The sequence below is a fragment of the Moschus berezovskii genome, chromosome 3 (genome assembly GCF_049115385.1).
Source record: "Moschus berezovskii isolate FMDL1 chromosome 3, NW_MosBer_1.0, whole genome shotgun sequence".
In the NCBI taxonomy this organism is placed as follows: domain Eukaryota; kingdom Metazoa; phylum Chordata; class Mammalia; order Artiodactyla; family Moschidae; genus Moschus; species Moschus berezovskii.
Genome location: NC_142462.1, coordinates 96,406,584 through 96,416,841, shown reverse-complemented (window position 1 = coordinate 96,416,841; position 10,258 = coordinate 96,406,584). Strand labels below are relative to the sequence as shown.

The 10,258-nt window shown below is 42.0% G+C and overlaps 1 pseudogene; it reads right to left on the bottom strand.

The window, feature by feature from the left end:
• Positions 1-3,753: 3,753 nt before the first annotated feature.
• Positions 3,754-4,598, bottom strand: LOC129551967 (small ribosomal subunit protein uS5 pseudogene; annotated as a pseudogene).
• Positions 4,599-10,258: the final 5,660 nt, after the last annotated feature.

Genomic DNA, 10,258 nt, shown 5'->3' with positions numbered 1-10,258 from the left:
TTCTAAGGGATTCCTGCCCACAGTAGTAAATATAGTGGTCATCTGAGTTAAATTCACCCATTCCAGTCCATTTTAGTTCACTGATTCCTAGAATGTCTACGTTCACTCTTGCCGTCTCCTATTTGACCACTTCCAATTTGCCTTGATTCATGGACCTAACATTCCCGGTTCCTATGCAATATTGCTCTTTACAGCACTGGACCTTGCTTCTATCACCGGTCACATCCACACCTGGGTATTGGTTTTGCTTTTGCTCCATCCCTTTATTCCTTCTATAGTTATTTCTCCACTGATCTCCAGTAGCATACTGGGCACCTACCGACCTGGGGAATTCCTCATTCAGTATCCTATCATTTTGCCCTTTGATACTGTTCATGGGTTCTCAAGGCAAGCATACTGAAGTGGTTTGCCATTCCCTTCTCCAGTGGACCACATTCGGCTGTGGTCCATATGATCAGATCGACTAGTTTCCTGTGATTATGATTTCAGTGTGTCTGCCCTCTGATGCCCCCTTGCAATACCCACTGTCTTATTTGGGTTTCCCTTACCTTGGGCGTGGGATATCTCTTCACAGCTGCTCCAAGAAAGGTGTAGCCGCTGCACCTTGTGTTAGTTACTATCCTACTATTCTACTGTTTCCAGTTCTGCTATTTCTGGCTCCTCTGTTTTCCAGGCATTTTCAATGTTCTATTGATTCTACCTCTGTACTATCTTTCTCATCAATATAAGTCTCCTTTTTATGTCTATGTACTTTTCTTCTGCTTCTGAAATGCCCCAGGTACATCCATGCTGGTGGTCATGAGAACTGAAAGAATACCTTTTCAGCTGTCTGTGTTTTGATTTGGAAACTTCTTCAGGCTCACTCTTATTTGTCTTACTTCAAGCCTCCTCTTGTATTGGCTCCTATTGGTTTCAGATCACACGCTGCCTCTTTTTTCTTCTCTACTAATCCATGTGCCTCCCCCAGGGTTCTCTACCATCTACACGGTCATAGCCCCATGGCAATAACTTTATGACTAGGTGATTTCTGATAGGTATCAACATATCCCAAGGGAGTTCAGAAAATTATATATTGTCATTAGGCTACTTCATCACAAACTTTAACAAAAAACTTTCTGTCAGTTAACTCTGAACATTTGCCAAGGAGGAGAAGGAAAGGAGATGTAACTATTTCCTGGCATTGAAACTGAGTTCCTCTGCCAACTTTATAATTAAACTCTCTGTCCAAAACATTATTTCCTTTCTTGTCTAATACCTGTTTCCCTCAAGACTGAGGACTGTAAAAGAAAAGGAGGGACTGAAACTAAGTCAGACCCTCTGAGACCCTCCCAGGTACAAAAGTCTTCCGTGTCCACCATTTTTAGTTCGTAGGAAAAAAGCTACAGCCTCCCAGATCTCCCTTGAGTTCTAAAGGGCAAATTCAAAAAGTTATTAATTGGGGAAGGGAGGAAATGCAAAAACCAAGAAGAAACGGTCAAGAAATAATAGTGTGGAAGCAAACAATTCTCACCCCAAATTTTATCTATAAAAACACTCCTTTGAAAACCAGTGTAGAGTTTGGGTTTTGTTTTGAGCACAAGCTGCTCATTGTCATTGCTTGGCCCTAAGGTAAGTCTTTCTCTGCTCCAAACTCAGACATTTAGATTTGTTTGGCCTCATGGTGGTGGGCTCACCAACTTGCATTCTGTAACAACTGATGTTGCATTAAAAATATAGCATCTGGTAGAGATTACTTTGTTCCCCCCTCAAAATTCATGTTGAAGCCCTTAACCCCTAAACTTCAGACGTGACTAACTTTAAAGATAGGGTCTTCTTAAAGATAATTAAGTTAAAATGAGCCTGTGAAGTGGACCCTAATCTGGTTTAACTGGTATCCTTATAAAAAGATAAGATTAGACATACAGAAAGACAGCAGTGACGTGTGTGTGCAGAGAAAAGGCTCTGTGAGGACATGGTGAGAAGCTAGTCATCTGGAAGCCAAGGAAAGAGGCCTCAGGAGAAATCAAATAGGCTGACATTTTGATCTTGGATTTTCAGCCTCTAGAATTGTGAGAAAATTAATTTCTGGTTAAAATACCCAGTTTGTGGTATTTTGTTATGGAAGCCCTAGCAAACTAGTACACCATCCACAAAGGCAGTGGAATGCATTCATTGTGCAAGCTGTAAACTAGTATAAGAGCTTCCTTGGTAGCTCAGCTGGTGTAGAATCTGCCTGCAATGCAGGAAACCCTGATTTGATCCTTGGGTCGGGAAGATCCCCTGAAGGAGGAAATGGCAACACATTCCAGTATTCTTGCCTGGAGAATCCTCGTGGACAGAGGTGCCTGGTGGGCTATAGTCCATGGGATCTCAGAGTTGGACCTGACTGAGTGATTGATCAGGCCTCAAGTGAAACAGCAGACCCTGGACAAATTGGATAATCATAATAAAGTAGAGCAAAAAGGAAATTCCATTTCTCCACTTTCATCTCTTTCCCCCCCATTTTTGAGCTAATAATGCATGTAATAGTTAGGCCTTGCTAATGTCATTTTAAATACACATATGTTGAAACGAATCTGGCTATCTTTGTGGCAGCAGCTGAAGCTGGAACACAGGCCATCTCTTTCCTGTTTCCTCTCATTGACTCAGAATGGACAGTTATGGGGAACCGGAGAATTGATGCTTAGGAACTGTGGTGTTGGAGGAGACTCTTGAAAGTTCCTTGGACAGCAAGGAGATCAGACCAGTCAATCCTAAAGGAAATCAACCCTGAATATTCTTTGGAAAGACTGATGCTGAAGCTGACACTCCAATACGTTGGCCACCTGATGTGAAGAGCTGATTCATTGGAAAAGACCCTGATGCTGGGAAAGATTGAGGGCAGGAGAAGAAGGGGACGGCAGAGGATGAGATGGTTGGATGGCACCACAGACTCAATGGATGTAAGTCTGAGCAAACTTTGGGAGACAGTAAAGGACAGGAAAGCGTGGCATGCTGCAGTCCATGGGGTCGCAGAGAGTCAGACATGACTGGGTGACTGAACAACAGCAATGGGCAACAGTAGAGATGTAAGAGATGAAGCATTTGCCCACTATTCTTCAAATTCTCTGGCTCTGTGAGATGGATATGAACGGCTGGGAAGAAAGCCATCCTGCTGAGTGAAGGGACTCCTCTGAAAATCCCTCCAAATGACTTTTAAAGCTTTCAGGTTAAATATGTGAGAAGCTGGCAGCCAAGAGCTACATCATACCTTGGGATAGCTTGTCCCATCCTTTATTTCTGAACTATCTCAATCAAACCTCTGAATTTGAATCTAGTGATGTTTCTTCTCATTTTTCTTCTCCTCCTCCCCCCTTTCCCCCTTCTTCTATTTTGATAAATGCTGCAGATACTTCTTCTGATGGGGATGTCAGATTTGGTGGGGGTGAAGGGGTAGGGAGAAGTCCATGAGCCGTGAGTATCTTTATTCTATTTTACACACATCTCATCTTGATTATGTTCATTTAGGCAAAATTAAAGTATTGGTTTGCTTTTACCCAACTTCTCCAACCACTTTGCTGGTCCCCAGTCTCCCTCTTCTCAAGTATTTCATCTCTTCACCATTTCATATTTGATATGTCCTAAGTATGACCCAAACTGTTACTTGATCTGAGCTTTACCCATCCACCCCCCCACCCCTTTTGCCTCTTAAAACTCTAATTTTACTTTCATTTGTGCACTATTGGCAATCTTCAAATATTTCTCTCTCTCTCTTTTGTTTTTTACCAGCTTCATTCACTTTCTTTCTCTCATAGGAAAGTATGTGGTGGCTACAGTTGGAGCCTGGGTCCTCTGCATGGAGACTCTGGTGCGGGTCTCTGCAAGATGGTCAGTGAGTTCCTGACACCGAGACTTGAACGCTGTCTCTTTCCAGAGATCAGGAGGGAGATAACTGTAGATTGGAAATGGCATCAAAAGTGGCCTTGGCCAAGTTACCCAGAGTGGTGGACAGCCCCTGACAGAGGTGTGGCACTCTGTCAATTCCAGCCATCAGTAGGAGCTTCTTAGGCACAGAGGCTGAGACCAGGCCGCTGCCCCTGGAGGGAGGCAGAGAGGGGGTGCTCCAGCACACAGCCCCAGTGACCAGTCACCTTGCAAGAGACAATATGGGGCTTGCAGATCTTGTTCCCCCAGTAACCTCGTCTCACACTGACAATGGAGAACTTGGCCAGAGTGCTGGCCCCACAGATGTTAGTTTACCTCCTTACAGCACTTGACACCAAAACTGACATGTCCCTTGTAATTCCCAATGGCAACAAATGCCTTGAACGTGGTCTGCTGGCTAGCACAGGGCTGCTTTTGCACAGGCATATTCTTCAAACCTTCTCCTTGAAGGATGTCCTGGGGAAAAAAGTCAGTGATCTCAGATCCCTTGATGGGCAGAGAGAAGAGAAAGATCTCCTCCAGGGACTTGATCTTCATGTCATGACCAGGTGGCCCAACTTGGTGATGGTGGCAGGAGCGGGGGTTGGGTGCAGGAGTGGGTGGGTATGGGGTGTGGGGGGCAGCGGGGCCGGTCCATGTCCTTGGCCTTGCCTCTGCCAGCTTTGCAGCGTTGGCCTCAGCTGTGACTTGGGCATGGACACAGGTGCTCAAGCCTCCCAGAAGCCACTACAGGAGGGTGTAAAACACACACTGTGTACCCCACACTGTGTAAAACACAGGAATGTATTCCAGGGCCCTGGGGCTTGCGGGTACTGCCTTGGCATCAGGGGCGTCATCCACCATTTGCTGTTTTTACACAGAAGAAGCCAAACACCTCTGCTTTTTTCCCTATATTCTTCTCCAAAGATCCTTATTGACAGCACTGAATTTCTCTGTTGGCCCATCTATAAATAATTCCTTGAGGCTACTGCAAACACAGCTTCTTCTTCACTCTTACCCTGGATCTATCCGTTTCTTTCCATTCAGACAGCATGACGTCTACAGCCTTGGAAATAAATAGATTATCTTGTATAGTCAGATTATATTTTCCATTGATTTTGAAGGTGAGAGAGGCTGCCACTCAGAAAAGATAACGGCTTTCATGCTTCAGGACCTTATAGAAGGCAAGTTCTGGGATATAAAATTGTATAGAAAGGCAGTCATCTTACTAATATTAACCACTAATCCGGGTTCAGATTCACAAATTTTTCTTTCTGAGAATAACAGCATTGTGGTTAAGAGCTTGAGCTTTGGAGTCCGCCAGGAAATGGACCTAAGCTTAGTTCCTCAGCAGGGATCTGTGTGTCTTTATTTAACTTTTCTGAGTCTCAGTTTTCTAAAATTGATTGTGACTATTAATATCTACCTCATGGGACAGTGTATGGCTTGCATGGGCTATCATAGATTTAACACTTTTCACAATATCTGGCATGCAGGTGTTCAAAGATGGTACTTTTCTGATTATCATTTTATTACCATATAATTACCACATTGTTTGTATTTTACCCCTGCATACACTTGTATTTTAAATGTATTTCTTGTGTCAATAAAAATTTAATTGGTTGATCTAAGAAAGAAGAAGAAAATTTTATTCAAGCCAAATTGGAGGTTATAACCCAGGAACAGTGGGAAGCCCCAGTGGTTCAAGAGGTAAAGAATCTGTCTGCAATGCAAGAGAAGTGGATTTCATCCCTGGGTCCAGAAGATCCCCGGAGAAGGAAATGGCAACCCAGTCCAGTATTCTTGCCTGGAAAACCCCATGGACAGAGGAGGCTGGTGGGCTATAGTTCATAGTGTCACAAGGAGTTGGACAGGACAGAGCACACACCCAGGAACAGCATCTCAGAACACTGTGAGAACTATCCTGTCCATTAGAGGTCAAAGCACAGTGATATAAGTTTTTTGAGAGGAGAGCTGTACTTTAAATGGTATATTTTTGACAGCTGACACAATCCTAGATGTGTAAGTGCACAGTGGTGGGTCATTGTGACCCCTTATAAGATGAAGAAGGAATGTTATCTTTTAAGGGATTATCTTATTGGTGCTAGGAGAATGTTGCTGTTCATGGTTGAGCAGGTATTTCTGCCTATGGCGAGGCTTTGCTGATGCATAATGGAGATACACTGTGCACAGCAGATCTGGGGCGAGGAGGCCAATGGACCAAGAAAAACTTTTTATGTTCAAATTTTTCTTGTCAAAAAATATGAATTGTATTTCTCTCTTTTTTTATTAATTAATTTATTTTTTATTGGAAGCAAATTATTTTACAATATTATATTGGTTGGTTTTGCCATACGTTGACATGAATTCGCCCTAGGTGTACATGAGTTCCCCCTCCTGAACCCCCCTCCCATCTCCCTCCTTCCTTTATCCTCCCTCTGTATTTCTCTCTTAAGACATTCTGAAGTATATATTATATTCTTAGATTCTGACCTATACTTTCACTACTCTGTTGTTCATACTTGGTTTTTTTGTTTGTTTGTTTTTAATGGAAACCTTTCAGGTTATGATATTCATGTACTTTGGGATCATTTGCTTTATATTTTTCACTGATATCCTATAGAAAATATTTAGGAACTCATTGATTTCATTAGCTACCTGTGTTTATGTAAATAGTTTTCCTATATTCCTGCTTTAAATACATCAGCACAGGAATCAGTCTTCTCCACAGAATGAAAGTAACATAAGCCAATCATCAAAATATTGTTAGGAATACTGTGACAAGAATTAAAGTAAAAGAGCTCAAATCCCTATAAGTTTATATTGGGGTATTTCTACAAATCTACATGTTTTCCATTATATATGAGTCTGAAGATCTTAAGGTTAAACCAAGTCCACATTAGATTATACAGATAAAATAATTTAAATGGAAATGATGGTTCTTCAGCCAGGATGCTGAGACTTTTTTTCTTTTTAATTCCTGATTTCATTATTTATTTTTGGCTGTGCTGGGTCTTTTTTGCTGTGAGGGTTTTTCCTCTAATTGCTGCAAATGGGGGCTACTTTCTTGTTGTAGTGTGGGGGCTTTTTATTGCTGTGGCTTTCCTTGTAGAGCACAGGATTTATGGTGTGTGGACTTCAGTAGCTGCAACATGTGGGCTCAGCAGTTACGGCTCTCAGGCTCTAGAGCACAGGTTCAGTAGTCATGCGTGGGCTTACTTGCTCTGTAGAATGTGGGATCTTCCTGGACCAGGGATTGAACTTGTGTATCCTACATTAGCAGGCAGATCCTTTACCACTGAGCCACCAGGGGGGCCTGATGCTGAGTCTTAATAAGATTTTATTTTGGTGATTCTTTAGCTCCTCCAATTATATATCTTTCTCCTTTCCTAATATTACTTTTCGCAATCTCTCTACTTTCCCACTTGTCCGCTCCAATTCAAGGCTAAGTATAATCAGTACTGTTAAACTGAATTTCCATCCATCAGTAGCAGAGCTCTATAAATCTTCCAACTGAAACTCATTAGCAACTGTAAATATTCCTTAATGTTTACATTACACTGTATTTTAACCTTATTTACATGGATAACTCACACCTATCATTCCCAACTTTATAAGCCCTCATAACAGGTCACAAAAATTCAACAAAGAGGATGTCAGTTCCAAGGAATATTACCATCATAAGAATAAGAGTTGAATATTCATTAGTGCCAGGAAATAAAAAAAAAATGTCCAGATATGCTCTGGTAATTTTGTTTGCTCCAAATGACATTAGCAAACATGTAGACTATTACTGGGGAGAAGGCAATGGCAACCCACTCCAGTACTCTTGTCTGGAAAATCCCATGGACAGAGGAGCCTGGTGGGCTGCAGTCCATGGGTTCGCAAAGAGTCGGAGACGACTGAGCGACTTCACTTTCACTTTTCACTTTCATGCATTGGAGAAGGAAATGGCAACCTACTCCACTGTTCTTGCTTGGAGAATCCCAGGGACGGGGGAGTCTGGTGGGCTGCCGTCTATGGGGTCACACAGAGTCGGACATGACTGAAGTGACCTAGCAGCAGCAGCAGCAGACTATTATTGAAGAATATTTCCAGTTATAATTATATCAAATACAATTTTAATAAATTATTTCTAAAATTGATAGATTTTAACAAAATTGCATCAGCATGTTATTCAAAGTCATTAAACCTCAAAAGGAAAATATAATCAAAGTAAAATAATTATAAGGCATGTTGGGATTTGCTGAGTAATCTTTCCATTTAGAAGTGGATTTAGATAGTGGGGTCCCAAGCCTCTAGAACAGAGTCTTACATACACACGTTCATTTAGTCTTTCATGTTAATTGATTTAGAGGAACAAATATTGATGTTTGCTCTGCAAAGAAGCTTTAAAAACTCTTCTCAACCTTAAATTTTAGAATTAAAAAGTTATAACTTAAAAAAACAAGTTTTTTTTTTTTAATGTCAATGTGACCAAGATGCTGATTATTATCTGAGTGCTACATCACATCCATTCTCGAGGTTTCTAACTTGATCTGGGCCCAGGAGGCTGACCTCTATGGATTTCATCCCCAGGGTTTGCCCTAAGATCTCCTGTTGAGTTGGGTTTATGAGCTATTCCAGCCAAAGTTTGCAGTAAAGGAAAAATATGCCAAAGGACTCTGAGTTAGAGTCCCTGGCTGAGACCCTGACTTATGTTGGTCTCAAGAGTGATCCTCAAAATGGAATTCTCAGGTTGCGATATTCATATACTTGAACGCATAGATACCATCCTCATTGGGAGGATATGGGCTATAATAACATCACATTACTCAAATTATCATTAAAGGTGGTATGGGATGGAGTATGTGGCTTCACCAGTGGCTTAGCAGTAAAGAATCAGTCTGCAGTGCAGGAGACTCAGAGACTCTGGTTTGATCCCTGGGTTGAGAAGATACCCTGGAAGAGGGCATGGCAACCTACTCCAGTATTCTTGCCTGGAGAATTCCATGGACAGGGGAGCCTGGCCAGCTACAGTTAATGGGGTCACAAAGAGTAGAACATGACTGAAGTAACTTAGCACACATGTATGTGATTGAGTACAGGGAGCAAACAAAGTAGTGAGGGACCAAATAGTCTCCCACTTAGTTGATATAGCAACCATGGGGTGGATTGTGGAATGGACTGGACACTTCTGGGTACTCTGGAGAGTGTACATTAAAAGATAAAGTCTAGAATTCCCAGTTCAAAACTCTAGTCAATGGAAAATTCCAATAGCTCAATAAACCTGAAACACCAAGGACTCAGATTTTGCAGGCAAAAATGTTTGGGTAACTCCACCAGATAAAGAATTCTGTTCAGCCAAGATGCTGGTAGAAAGTGGAGGAATGAGTGGTAAAACACAGAAGCTGTTGTTATTGGTTTTGTAGCCAACTACAAAAAGCTTTCCCAGCAGTTTTAAATGAATTGTTTTCCTCTTTTTCCTTCTTACATTTTATGAAGAGTGTCAGTCTAGATCCCAGGAGTGGGAAGTATGACAGAACTGCTATCACTCAACCATGACCCTATGGATGAGATTTTGTGTTTCTCCTGTGCAGGGTTCACAAGTTCTTCATTTAGGCAAAGGTCAAGGGTAAAAGCTGAGTAGCAAAATGAATGAACTGTATCCTTTATTCTCTGTTTGCATACCCCCACCTCACATCTTGATCCATACCATGCTCTTTACCCTCTGTGTGTCAGATACTGACCTCTATGGAGGTCATTACCAGGCTTCCCTTGTCCTTTGGCCTCTAGCTGGGTTTGGCCAAAGGGAGACAGTAACAGGGTATTGGGAGGTAAAAGGGAAAACATGCTGGGTTACTTATTCCTTTTGCACCTTTACTTTTGCTTGGCCAGAGTTGTGGCAGTGGTTGTGTTCTATAGCGACAGCTTTGGTCCTTCAGTTCCTCTTCTGTGGTCCCATTTCCTAGGTTATGGAAACACTATTTCCATTCTTGTCCCTTTGGTTGTGAAGTAGCAATGATCCACCACTCTTGCTGATGATCCCTGAGTGTTTCACTAAGCCTTGCCCATACTTCTTTCATGGAACTTTCTCAGTTACAGTCTTTGCATTTGCCATTTCTTTCCTGCTGGTACAACAATATACCATGGAAGGAAGAAAAAAATTGAGAGGGACTTGATAAGCATAGCTGTTGGCGGTGGGATGCACCTACAAGTAGTGGAGAAAATGTGGCTAGGAAAGCAGAGCAGAGAACTCAGAGAATATGGGCACAGACAACAGTTGGCATTCTAGATGAATGCCAATCAGCATTATAGATCAGAGCAATAAGTAGTGGTGTTAACTGATAAGCATGTAGAGTAAAGGAGGTGAGAATCCAAGTGAAGCTGGTCTCTG